Source organism: Lissotriton vulgaris, chromosome 3_1, assembly GCF_964263255.1.
Source record: "Lissotriton vulgaris chromosome 3_1, aLisVul1.2, whole genome shotgun sequence".
NCBI classification, from domain to species: domain Eukaryota; kingdom Metazoa; phylum Chordata; class Amphibia; order Caudata; family Salamandridae; genus Lissotriton; species Lissotriton vulgaris.
This window is the reverse complement of record NC_141689.1, coordinates 1,489,996,111-1,490,020,874: the sequence shown is the minus strand read 5'-3', so window position 1 is coordinate 1,490,020,874 and position 24,764 is coordinate 1,489,996,111.

Below are 24,764 nucleotides of genomic sequence, written 5' to 3'. Positions count from 1 at the left end.
ATTTTAATATTTCAATTATGTATTTCTGCTTGTATGATTTGTATGTACAAATCGAATAAAAGCTTTTGAACTTGAACTTGAACTTGTGTCCATGACAGAGGCAAGCATGTATTCCTGAGTCAGACTGCATGACACAGTTTGTAGTAATTGTATAGCTCTTCAATCCCTGGTGGCACAGCACCCAGGATAATGTGTTGCATGGCTAAACACTTATAAGGTCCCAAAGGTGAGACCTATTGGCTACACCTATAGGTACCCCTTCTAGTACAAAACCTATGCTTTAGAGAATGCACACACCATTGCAGTATGGTGCAAAGTTGTTTGCTTTGGTGCATGACAATCAAAAGCAGGGCCAGGCTGGCATAGCGGGCATCAGGCGTTTTCCTGGTGGGCTAGAAGGATGTGGGCCGGTTTTGGAGCAGTGGGGGACGTTTTTGTTATTGGGGGCTGGTTCTGCAACGGTGCTGTCATCTTGGCCCCCTCTAACAAAAGTAGCAATGGTGCTGCTAAGGTAACCAGATCTTGAGAACCAAAATCCGGGACATTTTGCAAAAATAGAAGGACTACTATTTTACATCAACGATGCAGCACAGAATGACAACTCTTATCAACATAGGGAAATAGAAGAAGCACTAAGAAAATAAATAAAATTCAATTTCTAAAACCAGCATCATACCTGTTAATTATATTGCATACTTATAACAGCTGCTAACTAGCACAACTTTAGAGCACCCAATAAGTGCCTCTCACTAGTTTCAGTGGACCCCCCCCTTAAAACCGGGACATGATCCAAAATTGCCAAAATCTGTTAAAACAGCTGGTGGAAACCCGGAACTGTCCGGGCAAATCCAGGATGCCTGGTCAGCCGACAGTGCAGCCCCCTAGCACCCTCCCATCCCTGCCTCCCAGGAGCCGGTCTGTTAGAATTGGTAGGCCTGGTTTGTGTTCCCAGTCCGGCATTTGTCCAAAGCTTAGTAGAATGACGAGAGAGAAAAAAAGACATCATAGGTGGAGCACATTTTGTTCTGAGACGCAAGGGCAGCGCAGCAACTTTTGTTGTTGCACTGCCTTGTGTCAAATATTAGATGAGTGCTAGGGGTAAATTTCAAAGATCTGTTGCTATTGTTGCAAGAATGTCTCAATGAACCTTTTCCAAAATTCTTCAGCAAATATTGCTTGACATGTTGAAAAAGGCAATTGATATATGTCCTATTCGCATAAGAACCTATATATCATAACCCAGAAACTTTACTGCCCACATGACTTCAAGAGAAAAAAGAAATGTTAGACAATATAAAGAAAATGTTCCATTCAGAATGGTGGCTTGTGCCTAGGGGCATTTGGGCACTGCCCTACCAGTACAAGGAGGCACATCAAGAAACGCTGATCTCATTTGCTTAGAGCTGCAACAATGAAAACATGTGAACTGACACATTTGTCTGTTCATGTGTTTCCATTTCAGACACCTGTGCCCTAGCAGTACACAGCATGCATTTCTGCAGCACAGGTGAGTGGGCATCAGCATGTCTCTCATGGATTATGCATGTATCAGGGGCACTTCCATGCCAGCTTTCTCACACATATACCACCACACGCACATGCTCTGTGCAGTGCAGCGTGCCTAAAGATAGGAACCTGCTGGGGGCGTTGATGCATTTTTAGGAAAGTCACCCTAAAACTAAAAGCCTGTATAGAGCAGGATAGAAAAATGTTTCCCAGCTCAATCCTGGCTTCTTATTGGGCAAACAGCAATCAACAGGCCCTCGGAGGAGAGGTGCTAACATCCCTTCTCACAAATTTACAGTGACATCCAGACTCACACCTATATTGCCCCATCTGCACTCCTACCCCTGAATCCCCTCTGTTGACAATCTAGGCCCCAGCAAAAGATGCTGCACTGACCTATAAGCCTGATAGAAAGCGAGCTGGTTGGATCAAAATGAGGCAGCCTTGTTGCAAGCCTGGGTCATCACAAGAAAGCATACTTTGCTTTTCCTACCTTACACTCTGATGGAAACTCAGAGGGGCAGATTTACCATTTAATCACGCAGTGCATCAGCGACAAATGCAGCGCTGCACTGAGTGAAAAGGAGAGTGCCAAATTTACTGAAATATAGCACTCTCCTCCGCTTTTTACCAGCATTGAAATTAGCTGATGTGCACCATGGAGCTACCTTTGCACCATGTGAAATGGGTCTCTATTAGTCTAGCACAGGTGTTGTACCCATCCAGTATAAAATACTATGTATAGACTGACCAAAAACATTTCCTCTTTGTATGTGTGGTATACAGTGCAGAGCAAACACAAGGAGATGATGACGGAACGTTGAAACTTTTCAGACACTCACCCCCAGTCACAGATCTTGGTTGACTTCATCATCGTTCTTTAGCTCACTTTGCCACCCCAGTTCAGACACAGCTATATGTAAATCATTCTTGACGCTGTGCCTCAAGGGAACAGTCCAGCCCAAACTGCCATGCCATGTCTTCCCTGGATCGGAAACAAGCATCCTGGGACCGGTTTCAGGCTAACAGCCCTTATCAGCCAGGCTAGCTTGAATCCAGTGGCAATGTGAGCAAGGGACCCACGTCTGGGTGATAGAGCGCGCAGGTCGCCCGACTCTTAGTTTTACCAGATTTCACGCACTTGGGCCCATGACGTGTTTAAGACAGTATTTTTGTGAATCAGGCGAGTTTACACACCACCATCAGTAATTCTATGTGTTTTCTTTAACACTACTACTTATGCACCTGACTTACCACAGGCACATATTCTCCTGATGAATCAGGAGCTAGCAGTGGACAAGAGATAAGATAATCCTAAATACTTTTATATTCAATAACGCTTTTATGATTCTTTAATTATAATGACCACAGACACCTGAAGGGTTTTAAGGATTTTATATAGTAAGTAAAAATTCAGAGTGACAGGAGTATAAGACTAATACTGATCAAAACATCAATAATAAAGATTACAACTATAATATAGCTATGAATGAGGGCAAGCACCATTTAGTGCGAGTGGGACTCTACTGGGTAAGGGTAACAGGGAACATGCTATTCAGTTTCAGGCTTATACTAAGGTAGGCAAGTTTAAAACACATTAGTCAGTGAATTTCTAAAGACCTATAAGTGATGAAACTGATCTTGGTCTAACTGCTAATTCAAACCTAAATTCTAAACACAAGTGGATTTTAGATCACGCTAATTAAGTAAAAACAGTTTCAATAATGTTCTACAGGCAGGGAAAAAATGGAACACAACTAATAAACAGTTTGCAAATACGACATTGGAGATGACAGAGAGAATATCATGGGCATAGAGGCTTTATTAAAAGAGTAGGAGGAAGGAGAATAGATAGACAAACACCCACACTATATTTACCTAAGACAGGAATGAGGACTAACCCTGGCCACGGGTCAGCTTTGGGAAAGGCGAGGACAAGGACCCTCAAGGATTTAGGATGCCAGTAGGTGAGCAGGTACAGCTCACGGACAATCAGGACAGGATACCCCTCAGGATTTGGGTCAGGACTGGGCTCACCAAAGGGCACGACCAACACCTGCAGCTTCGGATGCTACGCCTGCGCTACCCCCTCTCTGCACGGAATCCGCCAGTAACCCCGATTGGGTTCTCGAATCTCCCAGAAAAGTGCTTAGCCAGCACTTAAGACTATTTCCACCCCTTGGAGTTTGAGGAAATTTCGGACAGAGTGCTCCGCAGCCCTCTGTATCAATCACCTATAGAGTTCGTAGGGTCGGTGACAGGTCAGCTACTCGGACAAGTCGGACAATTTCTTCAGCTAAAACTAGGCTAGTTATACCCTTTACGGGTCCCCAGACCACCCACAAATGATGCAAGTGACAGGATCCCCAACTTAGGATTGGTCAGGAGAGGTGGTTAGGTCATTGTCACCACCTAAAATTCTGTGTTCCCATGATGAATATTTAATTTTCCGTACCCACCCCTTACATTCCAGTTCCCATGTCTACGTGTAGAAGAGACAATGGAGCACACAAACATTATCATACTACTAGATACATTTTAGGTACAAGTCGAAGTCTTCTCCCAGGCAAAAGGACAGGTTCCCAGGAGCATCTCAGCTTCGGCAGCCAGCTGGCTGGGTTCCACTGTTGTAAGACTTCATTTCTCATGTCACGTGGTGAGTCCCTGTCAGACTTCTAAGATGGAGAGGCTCCCCACTCCCAGGCCCACAGACACGCGGTACATGAAAGATAAGCGAAAGCAAATTAGAAATACAGAAAAAATGAATACACTGTACACCATGATAAGCTACACTGCACCCCTTACTTCATAATACCTATAGCGGTTAGGAGTTATGCAGAAATAGACAGATGTGCAAAGCGGCAGCAGCAAGCGGAGAGCATGTTATATACAAAGCGGCCATATTAGCAATACTGCGCATGAGCAAAAAAATCCCTCCAGAACTGCGAGTGCGTCACATCAAGTGGGTATGACCGACGCATGCTCAGACTGGATTTCTGTGAAGCAGCGATTCTGTAGTATGCAAGCCTTGTTATGATTAATAGACACACAGGCAATCATCTCTGGGACACCCGCGTGTACTGAAAAAGTGCGATATTAATGACAAACGGGATTGGTTAATACTATTACAGGTTAACGAGGCTCATGAATGTGAGCAAGTCGCTTTACGTGCAAATCCTTGCTCCATCAACCCCCTCTTTGATGATATTTACTATCATCACTATTAATGGAAACAGATGCCAACTTCCTTTCTCACATATCACTCATCTCGATCTCAATAAATTTGTTGTTGAGCTTCTTCTCAGCATCCTTATTAGGATGGAAACCCTTAGCCTTCTTATATATTTGGTTTCTCAACTCTTCTAATTCAAGTTCGTCAATATTCCTCTTTACTCCTCTCTTGTTCACAGTATACTTCTTTCTGCATTTTTGACATTTGCAGCAAATAATTATAATAAACACAATCAAAGTTATTCCAGCTATTGGCATCAGTATTTTCTCAACAAGACTTCGACCTATGTTAGAAAACCAACTACCTACAGAGGAGAGACCATCAGTCAGTCTCTTCCAGGCACTATCAACCTCCAGTGGTTTGAGTTCTTTTTCCAAATTAGTTATGTTTCGTACATATTTCTTAATTTCTACGCTTTTATCAGGAATGTAAGTGCAACAATGTTGCGCCTTCAGCATCCTGCAGACTCCGCCCTCTTTTGCCAATAAGGTATCAAGAGCAAGTCTATTCTGTAAAACCATTGATCTGATCGCAACCATTTCAGTATTGACCAGTAGGAATCCAGCAGCAGTGTCAGTTGATAACCGATCCACTACTGTAGATAACTTGCAAATACGGTGAGTATTCAGAACCACTCCCACTCCAGGTATCAGTGAACTAAATATATCACCTATAATTTCTCCTACACTTTCATGTCTACTACGTACTAAACCATTAGTATTTTCATTGCTTCCAGCGGCGTTGTTCACATGGTATATTTTCGGGAAGACAATGCCAAAATAGCAGCTTCCATACCAGTGATCTGGCAATTTGAAATAAGCCTTGTTTCCACATATATAATAAAGTCCGGGAAACACAGGTTCTGACCCATTTTTGAAACCCCAACCTCCAATTACCTTGTAATTATGTTCGCATTCACTGGAACCGATGAATACATTGTTATAATAACTAGTCTTTTCTCTATGAAGACAGAGTTTCCCTTTCCGTTCAAAGTCCAGCAACAGTGCAGGATTTGCTTCGCCATTTGAGGTGCTTTCCATGTTTTCAGCCCATTTAGGAGTTTTCTGTCTCTTATCATTGGCCTCTCTTTGGAAACTCTCCCTTCAAAAACATTTTCTCCTGCTCATGTAATGAACAAGTTAAATTATCTCTGCGTGCTTCATTTAAATCTATGTCACCTATAGTCAGAAAGTATTCTCCCATGTAACGAGTCACTTCACTTCTAACATGTACAATGTTCAGGTTTCCCCGAATAGGAGGTTCAGAAAAGATTACGTCAGTGTTTGAGTAATAGTACTGTAAGGTGCTTCTGTAAAATAAGCTTGCTAATATACTACAGGAAATTCCATAGGTCAGGGGTAAATGGTGATAGATCACACCTTCAGCTACAGAAGTAGGTAGCTTCATGCAGACATAACAATCTTCTATTTCCATAGCTTCTACATAATACACTAAAAGATTTGCAAAGACATTCAAATGTGTTCTGTTTTTGTTTCTGTGAAAATGTAGTCCTTCCTCATCTGGTGCTTCTAAGTCATGTCTGTTTTGTTTCAGGCTAGCTGTATTCTCACGTCTTTCTACACTTCGTGGTGTTTCTTCAGTTTGTACAACTTCTGTGTCTGGCGTCATCGATTTAGTAGGGTACAAGTTAGTATCTTTACTTATCATAAAAGGTATAAAGACTGTTAGTCCTATCCATATTACTATTACTATTGCTACACTACATAAGCATATTTTACAGCAAGTTTTACAACAATTCCCTCTAGGTCTTCCATTCACATTTGAATCAGACATTTTAGCTTACAGGTGGCTTTCCAACCCCTCTTTGTTTCTTAACACAAGAGGCTTACGCAGTTTCACTTTCAAGTTGGGTCTTCTTCTTCAGGACTCAGATCAGCAATCGAATCTTGGTCGCTTTTGTCGCTTATTTCAGGATCATCAATTTCTTCCAACACCAAGTAGGTCCATTCAGCACTTCAGTAGTTTTTGTTTTGTCTTTTTATTCTGGTACTGCGTGTTTTGCTGAGTTCCTGCTCTCTGTCTTTCACTAGCAGCTCTTTTTCGGTCTTCTATCTTCTCTTCGACTGTTTTTAGTCTTAGTTTCAGTCTTTTTATGTATCTGGGTTCACTTTTCTTCTTGAGCCTTTTAGCTGTCACTGTAGTTTGGTTCTCCTCACGAGCCCTTTTATTTTCGTTCTGTTGTGGCACTATTGCTTTGGCAGTGTCTTCTTCCCTTCCTGTCTGACTAGTCCCAGGTCTTTCTTTAGTTTCTTCTGCATGGTTTCTAAACTGGCCTTGTTCAGGTATATTTTGGATTTGTCTTTGATTTTCAACTGTTTCTGGCTCTGCCTCCTGAACACGTTCGTCTACGTCTATCTGTTCCTGTTCATGCACTTCGAACCCTTGATTTTCTTCCGCATGAACTTCAGCCCTTATTACTACCTGTCCCTTTTCAGTTCCTGGAGTCTTTGGAGGAGTGTCGATGACTTGGTCTGTCCCTACTTGACCTACCTCCTGATCAGGTCTGACGTGAATCTCGATAAGCTGATCTTCTCCTTCTAGTCCTGTCTCATCCTCACTATCCCACTCTCTGTCTAGGTAGGAATACTTTCTGGTTCTTATTGGATCAAGAATCAGATCGTCTGCTGGGAACCATTTGTCTTGACTGGTGCTCGGTAGTATGACATCAACTAGATCCGGACCCTCGTCTGCAGTCTCCTCAGCTGCACCACCTTCAGCTTCAGTCGCTTCTTCTCCGGTTACCCTCTTGGTATGGGTGGCATGGATCCACTTTGGCACGCCGGCGCACTTCACAGCAGTGGTAGTGACAAGGATCACCTGTCTTAGCTTTCCCCACTTTGGTGCAAGGCAACTCTTCCGGGTGTGTTTCTTCAACACAACCCAATCTCCAGGTTTCAGTTTATGGGCTGGAGTAGTTGGCCATTCGACAGCAGTCTCCCCAATCTGGTGAGATATAGAACGCACTTGGTCACCCAGCTGCCTGCAGTATTCTAGTACCAAATACTTAGCAGTTTGTGTCCTGGTACCCATGCCTGTCGCATCACTCTTCCCATTAGTATCTCATGGGGGCTCAGGCCTGTCTTTCGGTTTGGAATGCTTCTCAATCCCATCAAGACAAGAGGCAAGGCTTCTATACAGTTCAATTTTGTAGAGTTACACATTTTTGCCAATCTTGATTTTATAGTGCCATTCACTTGTTCGACTATTCCAGAAGCCTCTGGATGATATGCACAGTGTAGCTTTGGCTCAATCTTGAATGCTTTATAGAGTTCTGTTAGGATTTCGTTGGCAAAGTGCCCACCTCTGTCTGTTTCAATTGTCTCTGGAAATCCACACCTAGGGATTAGCTCCCTTAGTAATAATTTGGCTACAGTAAAGGCATCATTTTTCTTTGCTGGGTAGGCCTCCACCCACCTTGAGAATAGGCAAACTATTACCAAGACGTACCTATATCCTTTGCACTTGGGTAACTGAATAAAGTCTGCTTGTAGTCTGATGAAGGGACCTTCTACCTTTCCAATCGTACTTTGGTCTACTACAGTTCTTTTCCCTGGGTTAAATTGCTGACAAACCAAGCACCTATGGCAAAGCATTTCCGCAATGTTTCTAAACTTTGAGTTGTAAAACACTTCATTGAACATACAGCACATTGCATCCCTCCCGATATGTGTGTCTCCATGGATCATTCTGGCCATTAGGGCAGCCATGCTGTCTGGTAATACAGGCATACCCGTCTTATCAACCATAACAGCATCCCTGTCCCTGGGCTGACATCCATCTGTCTCCCATCTTTGCTTTTCCTCCTCCTCTGCTGCCTGCTGCAACTCTTTCAGTTCCCTCCAAGAAGATACATTCTCAAACACCATAAGTTGGCAGCTGTTCCCGCCTCCCCACAATTTAATTTTTAGGGACATTTTGTATCGGGCACAATATTGGGCAATTTGGTCAGCATATCGATTTCCGGCTGTCACATCGTCATGGCCAGATTTGTGAGCAGCACACTTGACCACCGCCAATTCTTTGGGCGAACTGAATTGCTTACAGAAGGTTTTGTACCACTTTTCCATTTCTGATAGGGGTACCTGAGGAAGTCATGAATTCTCTTTGTAACCATAACTGGCCGAAGTCATGAACAACCCCGTAACCATATTGACTATCAGTATATATGGTTACTCTCTTATTTTTCCCTTGCTTGCAAGCTCTTGCCAATGCAATTAATTCGGCTACTTGGGCAGATTTTATTTCACTTAAGTAGGATGCCTCTAGGGTCGTTTCCAGTGTGACTACGGCATAGGCAGCACTCAACCCTCCATCCTCATGTCTTAAGCAGGAGCCATCCACAAACATCACAAGGTCCTCTACAGGTAGGGCCGTTTCTTTTATATCAGGTCGTGGTTTGGTGCTAAACTCAGTTAAGTCAATGCAGTTATGTTCAATTTCACCCTCCACTTCTGCACTTTGGGTGATGGGTAACAAGGTTGCAGGGTTCAGAATATTACATCGGGAAATTATCACATTCTCTGCACCAATAAGAATTCTCTCGTACTTAGTCAGCCGACTAGGTGTGAGATACTGGGTCTTTGTTCAGGTCAACAGAATCACAACAGAATGTGGAACATATACTGTTACAGGATGTCCCATGACAATGTTTTCACTTTGTTCCAGACTAGGGCAAGTGGCAGCTACTGCTTTCAGACACCCGGGCAACCCAGCAGCCACTGGGTCCAGAGTAGCTGAAAAGTAAGCCACTGGACGTCTGGTCAGACCATGTTCTTGTGTTAGAACAGAGAGTGCACAATTGTCTCGTGTATCACAGAACAATTCAAAGTTCTTTGAATAATCTGGCATTCCTAATGCAGGAGCTGAGCACAGACAGTTTCGTAATTTTATCCAAGCTGTCATGCTTTCGTCATCCCAGCTAACTGGATCATCTACTCCTTTCTTGGTCATTTTTATCAGTGGTTTGGCCAAAACAGCAAATCCCACAATCCACTGTCTGCAGTATCCTACAACTCCCAGGAACATTCTGACTTCCTTCTGGGTTCTAGGTAACTCCATATCTCGAATTATTCTAATTCTCTCTGAAGTGACCCTTCTGATACCTTTTTCTATCTGGTGCCCCAGATATTTCACTGAATTTTTACAGAACTGCAATTTGTCAGGTGATACCTTATGACCTCCCTTGCCTAGATGATTCAATAAGGCAATGGTATTCGACTTTTAGACGCCACCAGAAGGTCGTTCATGTACTGGACCAAAACAGACTCCTTTGGCAGGACCAGGGATTTGAGGCATCTTTTTAAAATTTGATTGAAAATCGAAGGACTTTCTGTGTACCCCTGGGGACACGATTCAAGGCGTAGACATGACTGTCGAACTCAAATGAGAAAAGAAAATGGGATGGAAAAGAATGCGTGACATAAGTCAATGACAGTGAACCATTCCGCATTCCATGGAATCTGGTACAGGATCACTGCAGGGTTTGGCACAATAGGACAGCAAGGTACAACAATCTGGTTTACCTTTCGCAGGTCCTGCACTACCCTGCACTTTCCGCTAGGCTTTTTAATTCCAATTATGGGTGAATTGCAAGGACTGCTCATTACTTCCTGTATTATGTTTGCCTCTAGCAACCTGTTTACTTCAATTGCAACTCCAGCTTTCACTTCTGCACTCATTTTATACTGTCTGGTTTTCGGGTAAACAGCATTTGTTTTAATGGCTATTTTAACTGGGTCCACATTTGCCATTAACCCTACATCTCCCCCGGTGAAATCCCACACCTCTGGTATCACCTTTTGTTGGAGCTCTTCCGGTAAGTCCTGTTTTGTCAGAGTCTTGATTGCGGTATCGGGCCATAGCAACATTAGTTTGTACAGGCCATCTTCGTCTGGGGTCTGAATTTCGACGCCTGGACTGGAGTCACAGACAACAAATCTGTGCATTTCTTTGAAATTCCCTATAGAAATCTCCATTGGTTCAGTTACAGGAGTACTAATTATCTGATTTGACACGCCCACTACTTGGATAGCTTCTCCCGAGAGGGGTAGGTTTGGAACGTCCGCTGTTCTCACAGTCGAACGGGTAGCACCAGTGTCCAACAGAAAGGTGACGTCATTTCCTTCAACCTTTCCTTCAATGTATGGCCCTGACTGGTCTACCGGTAAGAAGGCGCCAAGCACGCACTCCTCGTCCTCCCCCCTCAGGCCCCGTCAGTATGGTTCATCACAGAGGAATGTATCATTTAACAGGAATTGTGAAGTTGCTGCATTTCTCTCATCCCCTCCTTCCCATACCTCGACCCCCTCATTCTGCTGAGCCTGATTCTTGTAATTAGGTCTAGGAGCTCGAGGCAATGGATGCTGGTTTACCTGTTGCTGATTCTTTCGTGGCCCCTCTTTATGCACCTGTGGATTTAAACCATTTAAGGGGGCATTACCAGCCTGCAAATGTGGACACTCGTCTCTCCAGTGCCCTATCTGACCGCACCCGTGACAGGGGAACTTTTTCTTAGCCTCTTCTTTACTCATCTTTACTCAGGGATTCCCTCCTCCCCCCGAGTTAGTGTTTTGAGTATTATTATTCATTTTACTTAACTGTTTCTCTTGTTGCTCAGCCAATTTTACTTGTGCCCACATGACTTTCTCTTTCAGGGCTTTCTTCTTGTTCTCCATCTCATCCTCACAGTACTTGGTGTACTTAAGGACCTCATCTATGGGCTTTCCCTGCCAACAGATTGTATTATCCATAATCCACTGGGATATTTCAGGTCTCAGACCCAACACGAATCTATAAATAAAATGGGTCATATCTTTCATCTCAATGTTATCAATTCCACTATAGGTTTTGAATACCTGTAGCAATCTTTCATAATAAGAGTGCACGGTTTCATTGTGATCCTGAGTAGTTCTATCTATTCGGGTCCAATCAGTTTCCTTTGCTGGCACCTTTCCTTTTAGGTATTGTATGACTTGATCATACTTTCTCATTACGTCTGGAGAGGGAGCTCCGGTTCGGGTGTCTCTCTCATATTCTTCACTTTGCCAATCAATTGCAATCTTGCACTCAGTCCATAAATCTACAGGAACTACAATGTCAATGAACCCATCCAGGTCCTTCAGGAGACACCTTTGTACCTTCACAAATCGCTCAACCTGCCTGTACCACTCCACTGGTTTCTCTCTTAATTTTGGGAAGTCATTGGTAAAGGACAAAATATCCTGTCGGGACCACGGGACATGTACATATTTCCCACCAGGTACTTCTCTCATGGGATACAGTTTTTCTGCTTGGCCTACCTCTTTTAACACGTATTCGGAGGTTTTTGGTTTGGCCTTACTATCTTCCTTTTTCTTTGCCCACCTGGCTTTCCATTTATCTAGATCTCCCCATTTCTGCAGTATGTTCAGCAATTCTTTTATCTGTATCTTCTTTCCTGACACATTCATGTTCTCCAAATCCTTGTCGGAGAATTCGGCTCTATAGCGTTTCTGTAAGACTTTGGATCGACTAACATCAATTCCCATATCAGCAGCTGTGTCCATTAATTTCTCGTGGAGCACTCTAGTGTTCCGGGTAAGGCTTTTGCTGATAAACAGCAACTCCTCCTCACTGAGAGTATTCAATCTATCTAATCCCACATTTCCGGACATTAGCTCTTCCATTTCTATCCTTAGTCTGTAGATATCTAAAGGTTTGGGCTGGGGAGTTTCCTTTTCTATTTCTCTGGTCCATCTATCCAGTTCTTCTGGAGTCACCACTGTGGCACTCCTGATCCCTGAAGTTGTTTCAACTAGGACTTCCTTTGCCTTAGCCTGATTTCCTGCCCGTGGTACACTGGTTCCGGGTTCCCTTATGGGCAAATCCATTAAGGAGATCACAGACTCACATTCACTTGCCTGATCATCAACTATGAGCGGCTCTTTTCTTGGGGGTGCTGCAACTGGAGTAATAACTGGAGTTCTTGGACTAGCCTGCCTATCCCCATAAAGAGGTATAGCAAGACAGATAGTTACTGGGATTGTCAGGGCGTCAGGACTGGGATTTATCTGAGCTATGGTCTGAATTAGTTCATTTCGCTGTTTAATCAGTGCTTCTCTTTCTCGTTCATGCAAAACCCTTTCCGTAGAGTTGTCATGCATGACTTGGGGTACCAAAGGAGGGTATATACTCGGGGCAGTAGGGAGTACTAAACTTGGTCTGTCCTCGCCAAAAGGTCGGTAATTTGGGACCGTTGTACCAGGTCTGCAAAACTCGTCACTACTACTGGCCTTGCTACCAGCACCAGTTACATCTGTCTCACTGGCCCTTCTACCTCTGGGATGTCGGAAAAATGGATTTTTAGAGCTTAGGGGCCCAGATTCTTCAGCATAAGGAGGTGGATTTTTCATTAACAAATCCTCCAGGTATTCATCCTCTGAATCCCCCATAGACATCAGATGTCGAGTTTTTTCTGTCTTTTTCCCTCCCCCATGTTCAGTTACCCCAAACATCGGAAATAGTCCCTCAACCATCATATTTTGTCTCCACTGCTTCATCTTTTGCTCTTTTGTTTACCGCTGCAATTTTGGATACCATTTGCTCACTCCTTTATCCATTCGGGGTCTGTTTCGCTCTAGAGCCTCAATCTCCCATTCCTCTAAGGCTTCATATTGCGTTAATCTGGGTCGGGGGTGTAATTCGTTCACTCGGGTCCTTAAGTTAAACAGGATCCTACCATTAAAGGTACCATCGAGGGGAAATGCTAGGACTCCGTCATCTTCAGTATACTTTACCCAATTTTCCAACCACACACAGGTATGATACCCTTTATCAAACATCATAAAGGATGCGGGAGTATTTGGTGGGGGAATAATCACACCTTCTCTAGTTCTAATGGGTTTGTCTTTCTTGAAATAATTCTTAACTTTTTCGGCAAATGACAATTTTCTCTTTCCTCCGTACATATTGTAAGGTCTACCTCTTAGCATCTGCTCCTTATGGAAACCTAGGTTTTGTGGATTAGGTAAGAATTCAGGATACCACATACACCTCTCCAAACTATCTTCAAGCTCGGATTGATTAATTTTGTTTACTTATGTGCTTCCAATGCTAGCGCGTCTTTCAATTCACGGCAACCAATCAGCACCGAGGTTGCACAATGCTCTTGACCAATGGGTGCACGGCCCCTTCGTGAGACGCGGTCTCATTCTTTGGTGCCCACCCCTCCCTTACAACTCTGGCTTCACTACACACCCGCGGGCTCAACCAATACCAGCGCGGCACGGAGTGACGTCAGTGCAACCTTGCGACCGACTCCCTCCTTCACAAGGTAACGGAAATTTTGAATTTTTCTTAAAGTGCAAGTGCTTAATTTAGTTAACAACGTATAACATTCGCCACTGTGCTTGAAGGTTTTAAAAAGAAAGAGGGTTTTTCTCTTACTGCAAGTAAACCACTTCTGTCTACTTTTCATTCACTACGGATAGATCTCTTCTGCCTATCCTCTCACACAAGCATTAGAGAACCCGCTACTCCTTTGACTCATCCACTTCTTTTTGGGATATATACTAAGCCAAACTTTCACTAGCAAACTCCTTTGCTGTCACTCAAGCTCCGAAGAACCTATTACTCCTGCCGCACGTGACCCTTACTAGGTGATATCACAACGGGAGTTTCATCAGGGTACTCGTAGCTAACATTTATACATCAATTAATTTGTGAAATCCTAATTAGCGCTTCCAGTTCTGCCTAACCATGCACTAATCTCCCTCCTAGCCAGTGACCTCACAGCCAAGTGGATTCTACTCACCACTTGCTTTTCTATTTCCCCGGGGATTCCAAACAACATAGAACACTTACTCACAAATTTGTTAATTACATGCAATAATATAGCAGCATTTCATGAGATATAATTTCAAAACCTTTTATAACATTTAAATGCAATAACAACCTTATTTTAGCAGCAATAAAAAAATTTTAGCAGCACATTTTATTTTTCACAGTTCATCAGAAACTATCTCATCTACCTATCTTAACAAGTCCTAACCATAACTCTGCTACCAGAAAATTACTGATAGAGCGCGCAGGTCGCCCGACTTAGTTTTACCAGATTTCACGCACTTGGGCCCATGACGTGTTTAAGACAGTATTTTTGTGAATCGGGCGAGTGTACACACCACCATCAGTAATTCTATGTGTTTTCTTTAACACTACTACTTATGTACCTGACTTACCACAGGCACATATTCTCCTGATGAATCAGGAGCTAGCAGTGGACAAGAGATAAGATAATCCTAAATACTTTTATATTCAATAACGCTTTTATGATTCTTTAATTATAATGACCACAGACACCTGAAGGGTTTTAAGGATTTTATATAGTAAGTAAAAATTCAGAGTGACAGGAGTATAAGACTAATACTGATCAAAACATCAATAATCAAGATTACAACTATAATATAGCTATGAAAGAGGGCAAGCAACATTTAGTGCGAGTGGGACTCTACTGGGTAAGGGTAACAGGGAACATGCTATTCAGTTTCAGGCTTATACTAAGGTAGGCAAGTTTAAAACACATTAGTCAGTGAATTTCTAAAGACCTATAAGTGATTAAACTGATCTTGGTCTAACTGCTACTTCAAACCTAAATTCTAAACACAAGTGGATTTTAGATCACGCTAATTAAGTAAAAACATTTTCAATAATGTTCTACAGGTAGGGGAAAAATGGAACACAACTAATAAACAGTTTGCAAATACGATATTGGAGATGACAGAGAGAATATCATGGGCATAGAGGCTTTATTAAAAGAGTAGGAGGAAGGAGAATAGATAGACAAACACCCACACTATATTTACCTAAGACAGGAATGAGGACTAACCCTGGCCATGGGTCAGCTTTGGGAAAGGCGAGGACAAGGACCGTCAAGGATTTAGGATGCCAGTAGGTGAGCAGGTACAGCTCACGGACAATCAGGACAGGATACCCCTCAGGATTTGGGTCAGGACAGGGCTCACCAAAGGGCACGACCAACACCTGCAGCTTCGGATGCAACGCCTGCGCTACCCCCTCTCTGCACGGAATCCGCCAGTAACCCCGATTGGGTTCTCGAATCTCCCAGCAAAGTGCTTCGCCAGCACTTAAGACTATTTCCACCCCTTGGACTTTGAGGAAATTTCGGACAGAGTGCTCCGCAGCCCTCTGTATCAATCACCTATAGAGTTCGTAGGGTCGGTGACAGGTCAGCTACTCTGACAAGTCGGACAGTTTCTTCAGCTAAAACTAGGCTAGTTATACCCTTTACGGGTCCCCAGACCACCCACAAATGTTGCAAGTGACAGGATCCCCAACTTAGGATTGGTCAGGAGAGGTGGTTAGGTCATTGTCACCACCTAAAATTCTGTGTTCCCATGATGAATATTTAATTTTCCGTACCCACCCCTTACATTCCAGTTCCCATGTCTACGTGTAGAAAAGACAATGGAGCACACAAACATTATCATACTACTAGATACATTTTAGGTACAAGTCGAAGTCTTCTCCCAGGCAAAGGACAGGTTCCCAGGAGCATCTCAGCTTCGGCAGCCAGCTGGCTGAGTTCCACTGTTGTAAGACTTCATTTCTCATGTCACGTGGTGAGTCCCTGTCAGGCTTCTAAGATGGAGAGGCCCCCCACTCCCTGGCCCACAGATACGCGGTAAATGAAAAATAAGCGAAAACAAATTAGAAACACAGAAAAAATGAATACACTGTACACCATGATAAGCTACACTGCACCCCTTACTTTATAATAACTATAGCGGTTAGGAGTTATGCAGAAATAGACAGATGTGCAGAGCGGCAGCAGCAAGCGGAAAGCATGTTTAAGACAAAGCGGCCATATTAGCAATACTGCGCATGAGTGAAAAAATCCCTCCAGAACTGAGAGTGCGTCACATCACGTGGGTATGACCGACGCATGCGCAGACTGGATTTCTGCGAAGCAGCGATTCTGTAGTATGAAAGCCTTGTTATGATTAATAGACACATAGGCAGGCATCTCTGGGACACCCGCGTGTACTGAAAAAGTGCGATATTAATGACAAACGGGATTGGTTAATACTATTACAGGTTAATGAGGTTCATGAATGTGAGCAAGTCGCTTTACCTGCGAATCTTTGCTCCATCATGGGCATACCCTGCCAACTTAGGGCGAACAAAGCCAACACAAGGAGATGATGGACGGAGCGCTGAAACTTTTCAGACACTCATCCCCTGTCACAGATCTGGGTTGAACCCATCATCGTCCTTTAGCTCACTTTATTTATTTATTCTATTTATTTATTTGATATGTTTTATATAGTACTAGCTAGACCAGGGGGTATCAGAGCACTTTACAAACATAGGTGCATAACATAGCATGACAGAGGGATGCATACAGATAAAAGCCAAACATTATAAGTAGTCATACATTGCATAGCAGGACATAATGGTGTATGAGGATATCAGCACCACATTATAATTTAGCATGCAGTGAAAGATAGAGGGGGAGCTCACGAGGTTGAAAACGGTCCAATCTCCACTTAACCATGATGGACAAATAAGCAGGGAGTCAACTAGGTTATTGGAGTCTTAGTTAGTTGACTAGGACAGTAAGGTATTTCTTGAGGAGAATGAGTTTCAGGTCCCTTTTGAAGCACAGGAAGGAGGGGTTGCATCTGAGGTCCATATCCTGGGTACGTTACCAAAAAAGGATTGGGACTGAGTGGTTGTCTTTTTGAATTTTGGAGGGATGAGAAGAAGAGAGTTTGAACTTCTCAGGGATCTGGATTTTCCAGCTTTGACCACTTTGCTGTTAAGGTAGTTGGGGGAATGTGAGTGGAGGGTTTTGTGTGTGATGCAGGCCAATTTGTAGATACTTTGGCACCCCAGTTCAGACACACCTATATGCAAATCAGTCTTGACCCTGTGCCTCAAGGGAACAGTCCAGCCCGATCTGCCAAGCCATGCTTTACAGTGCAGAACACGTAAAAAGTCGGAAAAGGGAGGAGAAATGAAAGCGTTTCTCTTTCCTTGTGCCTACTTCAAAAGGGTACAGTTTTCTGATTCTAAACCCTGTCTTCTTTGTTTAGTAAATTGGGTTTAGTGTCAGAAACCATGGGTAGGTGCGTGGAAGCACCCATTCTCTTGACGCTATACACTGCTGTGCATTACTTTCACGTTATTTCCAGTGCTAAACAAGTTTGGTTTTAGAAAATTCATCAGAAAAAAAGATTTTGGTCCGAACTGTGTCACTTTTGTGATGAAAACACAGCAAAAAATCTTAGTGAATCTCCCCCACAGTCTGAAGTTGCTATTTAATCCAGGGAAGAGTCAAAGGGGAAGAACTGGAACACAACAGTAGATGGATACACATGACTGAATGTGAATTTTGTTGAAGCTGGCTGGGAGTTGTGGTCTGGTGAGAAGGAATGGGAACGAGGCATCAACAGAGGAGATGTGGACCTATTCTTTAGCAACCCATGGCTAAAGTAGCTCTCTATAACAAAATTGAAGTACAGACTCAGCATGGTCAATGGCACATCAATAAAAGGGGGCACTGGCAGAAATATGTATAGGTTCCAGTATAAGAAAAGTATGATGGGCTGAATGGCAAATTAAGATGCATTTGTAGGCCTATTTATGGTTCCCTGACAGGAATACTGTACATGTGACAGATGGGGATGTAGGTGCGCTGGTGAAGTTAATTGTGGATATCGGCGAATAACATGGGCTGCTGGGACCCTTAAATGAGGTGCACCGGCAAAGCTTTGTGTCTGTCTATTACAGTACTAGCAGGTGTGCTGCAGTGCATGCCAGTATTAAGGTGTTTTGACAGTGTTGTGTACTTATGGATCTAGTTTATAAATAGGAAGCGATAGTACAGGTGAAGACTTAGTTGATGCATCAGAGCGCTGTGTGCATCCAGTAAACAAATAGAAGGAAGGTTAGAAGACTACAATTTAAGATGCCTTGCAATCACTGGGTATTGTTGGTCCCAGTTCACAAATGGCATGCTGAGGTGTACTGGCATAGCTTTGTATAACAGCAAAAATCTCTGTAGGTCGCCATTAAATAAGATGTACAATGCACCATTTTGGCCAATTATCTTTTATGTTTTTCTGGAGAAAATCCCTCTGAACACTGCTGGGTGATTCGAACTTCCATGCATATCGTGACCAGGATATGTACCCTACCAGCTTGCAAGTTATCCAGCCTCGACTCATCACACTTTCATTTGTTAAGTATCTTCTTGCCTTTTTAAAATCGTGAGGAGAAAGACATGAGCTTTTAAACGGGTATTTTTTGCTATTACACTCTAAAATTTGCATAAAAAGTGATTGACATAAGTGCATTCATGATATGCAGAGTGCATGAAAATGATTCTATGTTGTGACGTATATTTTTTTTACTTTGAATATATTTGAAAGTACTATTTAATTATGTGGGTAATTTACAAAAAAAATATTTTTTGATGCCAAACATCAGCTTCTTCTTAAATATGTACTCCCACAGCTGACAAGGTTTACCTTTTGTAAACATGCCCGATGACACTCTGTGGCAGAACTATAAGATGTTCATAGCCACACAAAATAAAACAGAACTTTCTTTTAAATTGTTAGGGGCACATTTATCAAAAATAGCACAATTCAGTGTAGCAACCTATTTTGCTACACTGCATTGCAGTAGGAGGAGAGAGAGGCACAGCGCCAGTTCTACTAAGATATGGCGCCTGTGCTAGAGTGCAAACAGGCTGCCTATCGCCATACAAACACATTTGGACCATAGTCTAGAAATATGTGGGTGTGACATCTAGCCTAGGTTTTGTGCTAAGAATCCAAAATACAATGCTTAGTATACCTTTAAAACGTTCCATTCATTCAATATATGTTGTACAGTGCAGCACACATGCAATGTGAGATTAGTTCAGAGAAACAAAAAACTGTAACTTGGTAGCTCATTCACCAATTTTGGAACATAGGGATTTGCATCAAATATCAAAGCTAATAGCACCAATGGGATATCCTCTATGCAAAAAGTATTGCAAAGAAGAGAAAAGCATAATTTGCTTTACTTTTGCAACATCCTTCTCACCCCAAAAATCGTTTTAAATTGGAAAGGAAACACTTTATCAACATTTTGTGCCACTTTGCATGACTTTGCAGCAGTTGAAAGTGCTGATAAATCTCACCAGTGCCTGCACAGAGTGCCTGAGAACATAGGGGTAAATTTAAGAGGAGATTTGTGTTGTATTTGCACCATGCAACATGTTACATGCACTAGGCTGGCACCCCGGGAGATAGCAGGAGTTGGCCCTGGGGGATAGCGGTCCTAAGGTCAATGTATGGCTTCAGGAGGGGAGGGAGGCATATAACCCCTTTCAATCTGTTTGCATAGGCTGAACCTGGTAAGTAGTGGTCCACGGGGCCCCCCTCCTTTCAAAAAATAAATAGAAAGCCCAGCGGAGGTGGCAGTCCCTGGGGCATGTGGGGGTCTGTGTAGTCACCCACTCCATATTTAACTTAGCCCTGGGGAGGTGGTGGTCCCAGGGGCTCAAGGGTCTGCGTGGCCCCCCAGTTAGTTTATTTAAAGCCCTGGGAAGTTTGTGGTCGCCAGGTTATCAAGTACCCACATTTCTTTTTATATAGCCCCAGAGAGGTGGGGGTTTTTAGGACTCCACTGAAACCGAGTCCCAAGATGGCTGCCAACACTTCCTGGTTGAAGTGTTAATAGCAAAACAGAGTTCTGCATTTCCCTGCAAGAGTTGTTATTACTTATGAATTACCCACAATGGTAGATACCCTAATTTGAATTATTTTACATTTTAAATAACACTGGATGTGTTTACACTGGATAACTGAAAGTGTGATCTTTGGTCCAAAATCGACCTTCCGGCCAAATATATATATATACATATACATAGTAAATAAATAAATATATATATATACATATATATATATATATTACCTACTGGCGATATAGTTAGGATTTTTTCCCTATGGGATTTTTGAAAATTCTATGTCTAATAACTTTGGCGTTTGTGGACGGAATCGGCTGACATTTTCAGGAAAATGGCACATTTTGTTTCTGATCAGCCCCTGAAAATTTGGGGGGGTTTCGTCAAGGGGGGGCCGAGAAAAAAGGGGGGTCCCAAAACGCGTTTTTAACATTGAGTTTTCCATAGGGCGGTTGGCCTCACTTTTAGCTCGAACGGCTGAATGGATTTGCACGAAACTTGGCAAAATTGTAGGGACTGTTAGCCCGATGTGCCTTTGCTAGGTCTCAATATATGTGCTCCAGTGGATTTTGAGAAATTAACGTTCAAAACAAGATATATATCTGTAACAGCGCTCCGGGCTGCGCTCCGGTCCGCTTACTTTTCGCGAAATGGAACTTTGCGATGCGAAGCTGATTGGCTTTCCGGTGTCTGTCAACATTCTAAACAGTCCGGAGCGGCCGCCATCTTATCTCTCGGTAGGATCGAGAGAGAAGAAGAGGTGAAAAACGAAGGGGGAATTTAATGAAAGGGGGCAAGGTAGACCCTTCTTGACCCCCTAGGAATGATGTTGGGGTTATTAAAGGGTCCCGTGGGGAAAATAAAAAAAATGATTTTTCACGGTAGAAGCGCTTCTCGGGCCGCGAACAGGGCCGCAAACTGGTAGCGAAACGGGAATTCGCCATTTTGTGTTTCGTTTTAATTAAATTACTAGGTATAAGGGGGTGCGGGAGACGTATCCTGATCCCTTATGTTTTCTGAGGGTGGCTGAGGAGGCTCATATATGTTGATATGTGTCTTCCAGCGGCTGTGCGTGCGCCATCTTATCTCTCGGTAGGATCGAGAGAGAAGAAGATGTGAAAAACGAAGGGGGAATTTAATGAAAGGGGGCAAGGTAGACCCCTCTTGACCCCCTAGGAATGATGTTGAGGTTATTAGAGGGTCCCGTGGGGAAAATAAAAAAAAATGATTTTTCACGGTAGAAGTGCTTCTCGGGCCGCGAACTGGGCCGCAAACTGGTAGCGAAACGGGAATTCACCATTTTGTGTTTCGTTTTAATTAAATTACTAGGTATAAGGGGGTGCGGGAGACGTATCCTGATCCCTTATGTTTTCTGAGGGTGGCTGAGGAGGCTCATATATGTTGATACATGTCTTCCAGCGGCTGTGCGTGAGCGTTTTTTTTTTTTTGCTGCGTGACGTCTGTTAACGTTCGATTCGATGGAAATCAGGAAGTGTTGACCGCCAATTTGTCACTGCGATAAAATATTTTGTTATAAATGAATCCTTATTGATAAACATTGTCTGCGCCATCTTGCCTTTTTTCCAATGCCACAATTTTGTCGTGCACGGCAGCCATTTTAGATGCCTTGACCAGACCCACTCTCTGCACGCCGTCGATTCTCAGCACGGCTCCCCACCCTCGCAAGCATCTCCCCCACGCACTGGTCACCCCCGCTCTCTCTCTCATGCATGGGCCATAAACTTCCCCCCATCTGCGCTGCTCTTCCCTGAGAATCACACCCTGTGCCCGCCCGACACCTCCCTTTCACCCTATTCACTACCGCACCCTCTGACACTCCTCTTCCTCTGTGTCCGATTGTCCAGGCCGGTCCCAGGCTATCACCTAGCCCTGCGGATGTAGTTTATGGCCCCAGCTGTAGAGAATCCAGACATGCCAACCCTCCCGATTCAGGCGTGAGACTACCAATTTCAGTGCTAGTCTCCCGCCTCCCGATTCCTGCAAGCAAAAACCCGATTCCTCGGGGGTTTCAGCTGACAGGGCTTGGTATTGTGTTACGTGCTAATTCTTCCAGGAAACGTCAGAGGGCCGATGCAGGGGCTCTAGAAGGGGTGATAAACCATTTAAGCCTCATTAACAAGCGCATGGTCTTTTAAAGATCTGTGAAGTACTCGGGGCGGCGGTGTGTGTGTGCCCTCTTTCAGGAGCGGGCGGGGGGGGGGCACTGCCAGCAACTTGCCAGGCCAGGCAGTGTTCAACACTTGCATCACCCTTTCTCTGCCTGCTATTGCGCTCCATGCTTCGGAAAGGTTAGAAAAAGAACGTGCATTTGAGTTTGAAATGTCCGATCCTGTAGCAGCACACTTCCAAAGCCCACACATGACAATAACTCGATTCAAGGCCCCATTCACCCGATTTTTTAAAAATATATAGTACTCCAACAAAGTAGGATTATAAAACTTTATTAACTTATAAATATATCGAACGCAACAAAAACTGTAAATACATTTAAACATTTTTTGGCAAAAAGAAGCAACAATGGTCAGTAGCTGTCTTTTGTGCGAATAGTCCCAAGGCAGCACAACGTGCTGAGTTCTGGACGGCACCCAGGTGATGTTACCTGGGTGCCGCACTGGTTTTTGGTTTTCTACAATGCAGCTCAGAAAAACAGCGTGGGGTGTCCCGGGTGGTGCGGGGGGAGGCCTCGTCAGTAGCGGTCTGTTGTGCGAATAGTCCCAAGGCAGCAGAACGCGCTGAGATGTGGATGGCACCCAGGTGATGTCCAGTAACTTGCCGCACTGGTGTTGGTATCCTACAATGCTGCTCCAAAAAACGGCGTGGGGCGCCCTGGGGGGGGCGTGGGGGAGGCGGCGTGAACGGGCCTCCCCAGGTGGAGGCTCGTCTGCTGTACTGGGGTGCCCCTTTACCGTTTCAGTTGCCATTCCGCCCGCTTTTGCTACACTGTGCCTCATCCTCCATTCAGCTGTTTATCGCCCGCTCTTGCGGCTACAGCGTCTCGCTCACCATGTAGTTGAGTTGCGCCCACTCTTGCGGTGCAGCGATAGGCGGCTGCCATTGGATTCTTAAAATGGCGGACGGCTCTTCGGATTTGGGCCTGGTCCACTAAAATGGCCCTGGGACACCTTGGAACTCGGACGCTTGCCTGCTAGGGCTTGGGCTCCATTCTCGAAAGCGTCCCCTCAGCCGTGAAGATTCTACAAAAGTCTTGGGGGCCCTCGACTCCTGCAGGCTTCCGGTGGGGAGCGGCTGCCATGATTGCTCGCGGAATGACCACGTCGGAGCCACAAGATGGTGGTGCTCTCATGCTGACGCTAGCTTCAGTCTGAAACATCCAGAAACAAGGTGGGGCTTTCATCGTTTGGGAAAAAAAAATGTTCTAAACCAATGAAAAGTGTTATTTTTAGGTCATATGACCAAGCCTTCCATCATTAGGAAACCAAAAGTAAAATGAACCAATGAAAAGTTTTATAAACAAGTCACATGACCTGTTATGCGGCATAGGGCTACAAAAAGCGTAGAAAATCCGTTGGCACGTGAGGCGGCGTCAGTAGCGGACCGATGTGCGAATAGGCCGAAGGCAGCACAACGCGCCGAGATCCGGATGGCACCGAGTTGTTGTCCAGCAAGTTGCTGCACTGGTGTGGCTATCCTACAATTCTGCGCCGAAAGTCGGCGTGGGGCGCCCCGTTGGCCTGTAAGGTCGCGTCAGTCAGTGGGGGCTGTGCGTCTCCCCCAAGATGGAGGCTCCTCGGCTGCAGTGCGGCGCCCCTTATCTTTTCACTCGCCGTCCAACTGAGTTGCGTCCGCACTTGCGGCTACAGTAGGCCGTAGGCAGCACAGCGCGCCGAGATCCGGATGGCACCGAGGTGGTGTCCAGCAAGTTGCCGCACTGGTGTGGCCATCTTACAATGCTGCGCCGAAAGACGGCGTGTCCAGCTGAGTTCCGGTCACTCTTGCCGTACAGTGACTCGAACGCGCCGAGATCCGGATGGCACCGAGGTGGTGTCCAGCAAATTGCCGCACTGGTGTGGCCATCCTACAATGCTGCGCCGAAAGACGGCGTGTCCAGCTGAGTTCCGGTCACTCTTGCGGTACAATGACTCGAACGCGCCGAGATCCGGATGGCACCGAGGTGGTGTCCAGCAAGTTGCCGCACTGGTGTGGCCATCCTACACTGCTGCGCCGAAAGTCGGCGTGGGGTGCCCCATTGGCTTATGAGGTGATGTCAGTAGTGGACCGATGTGTGAA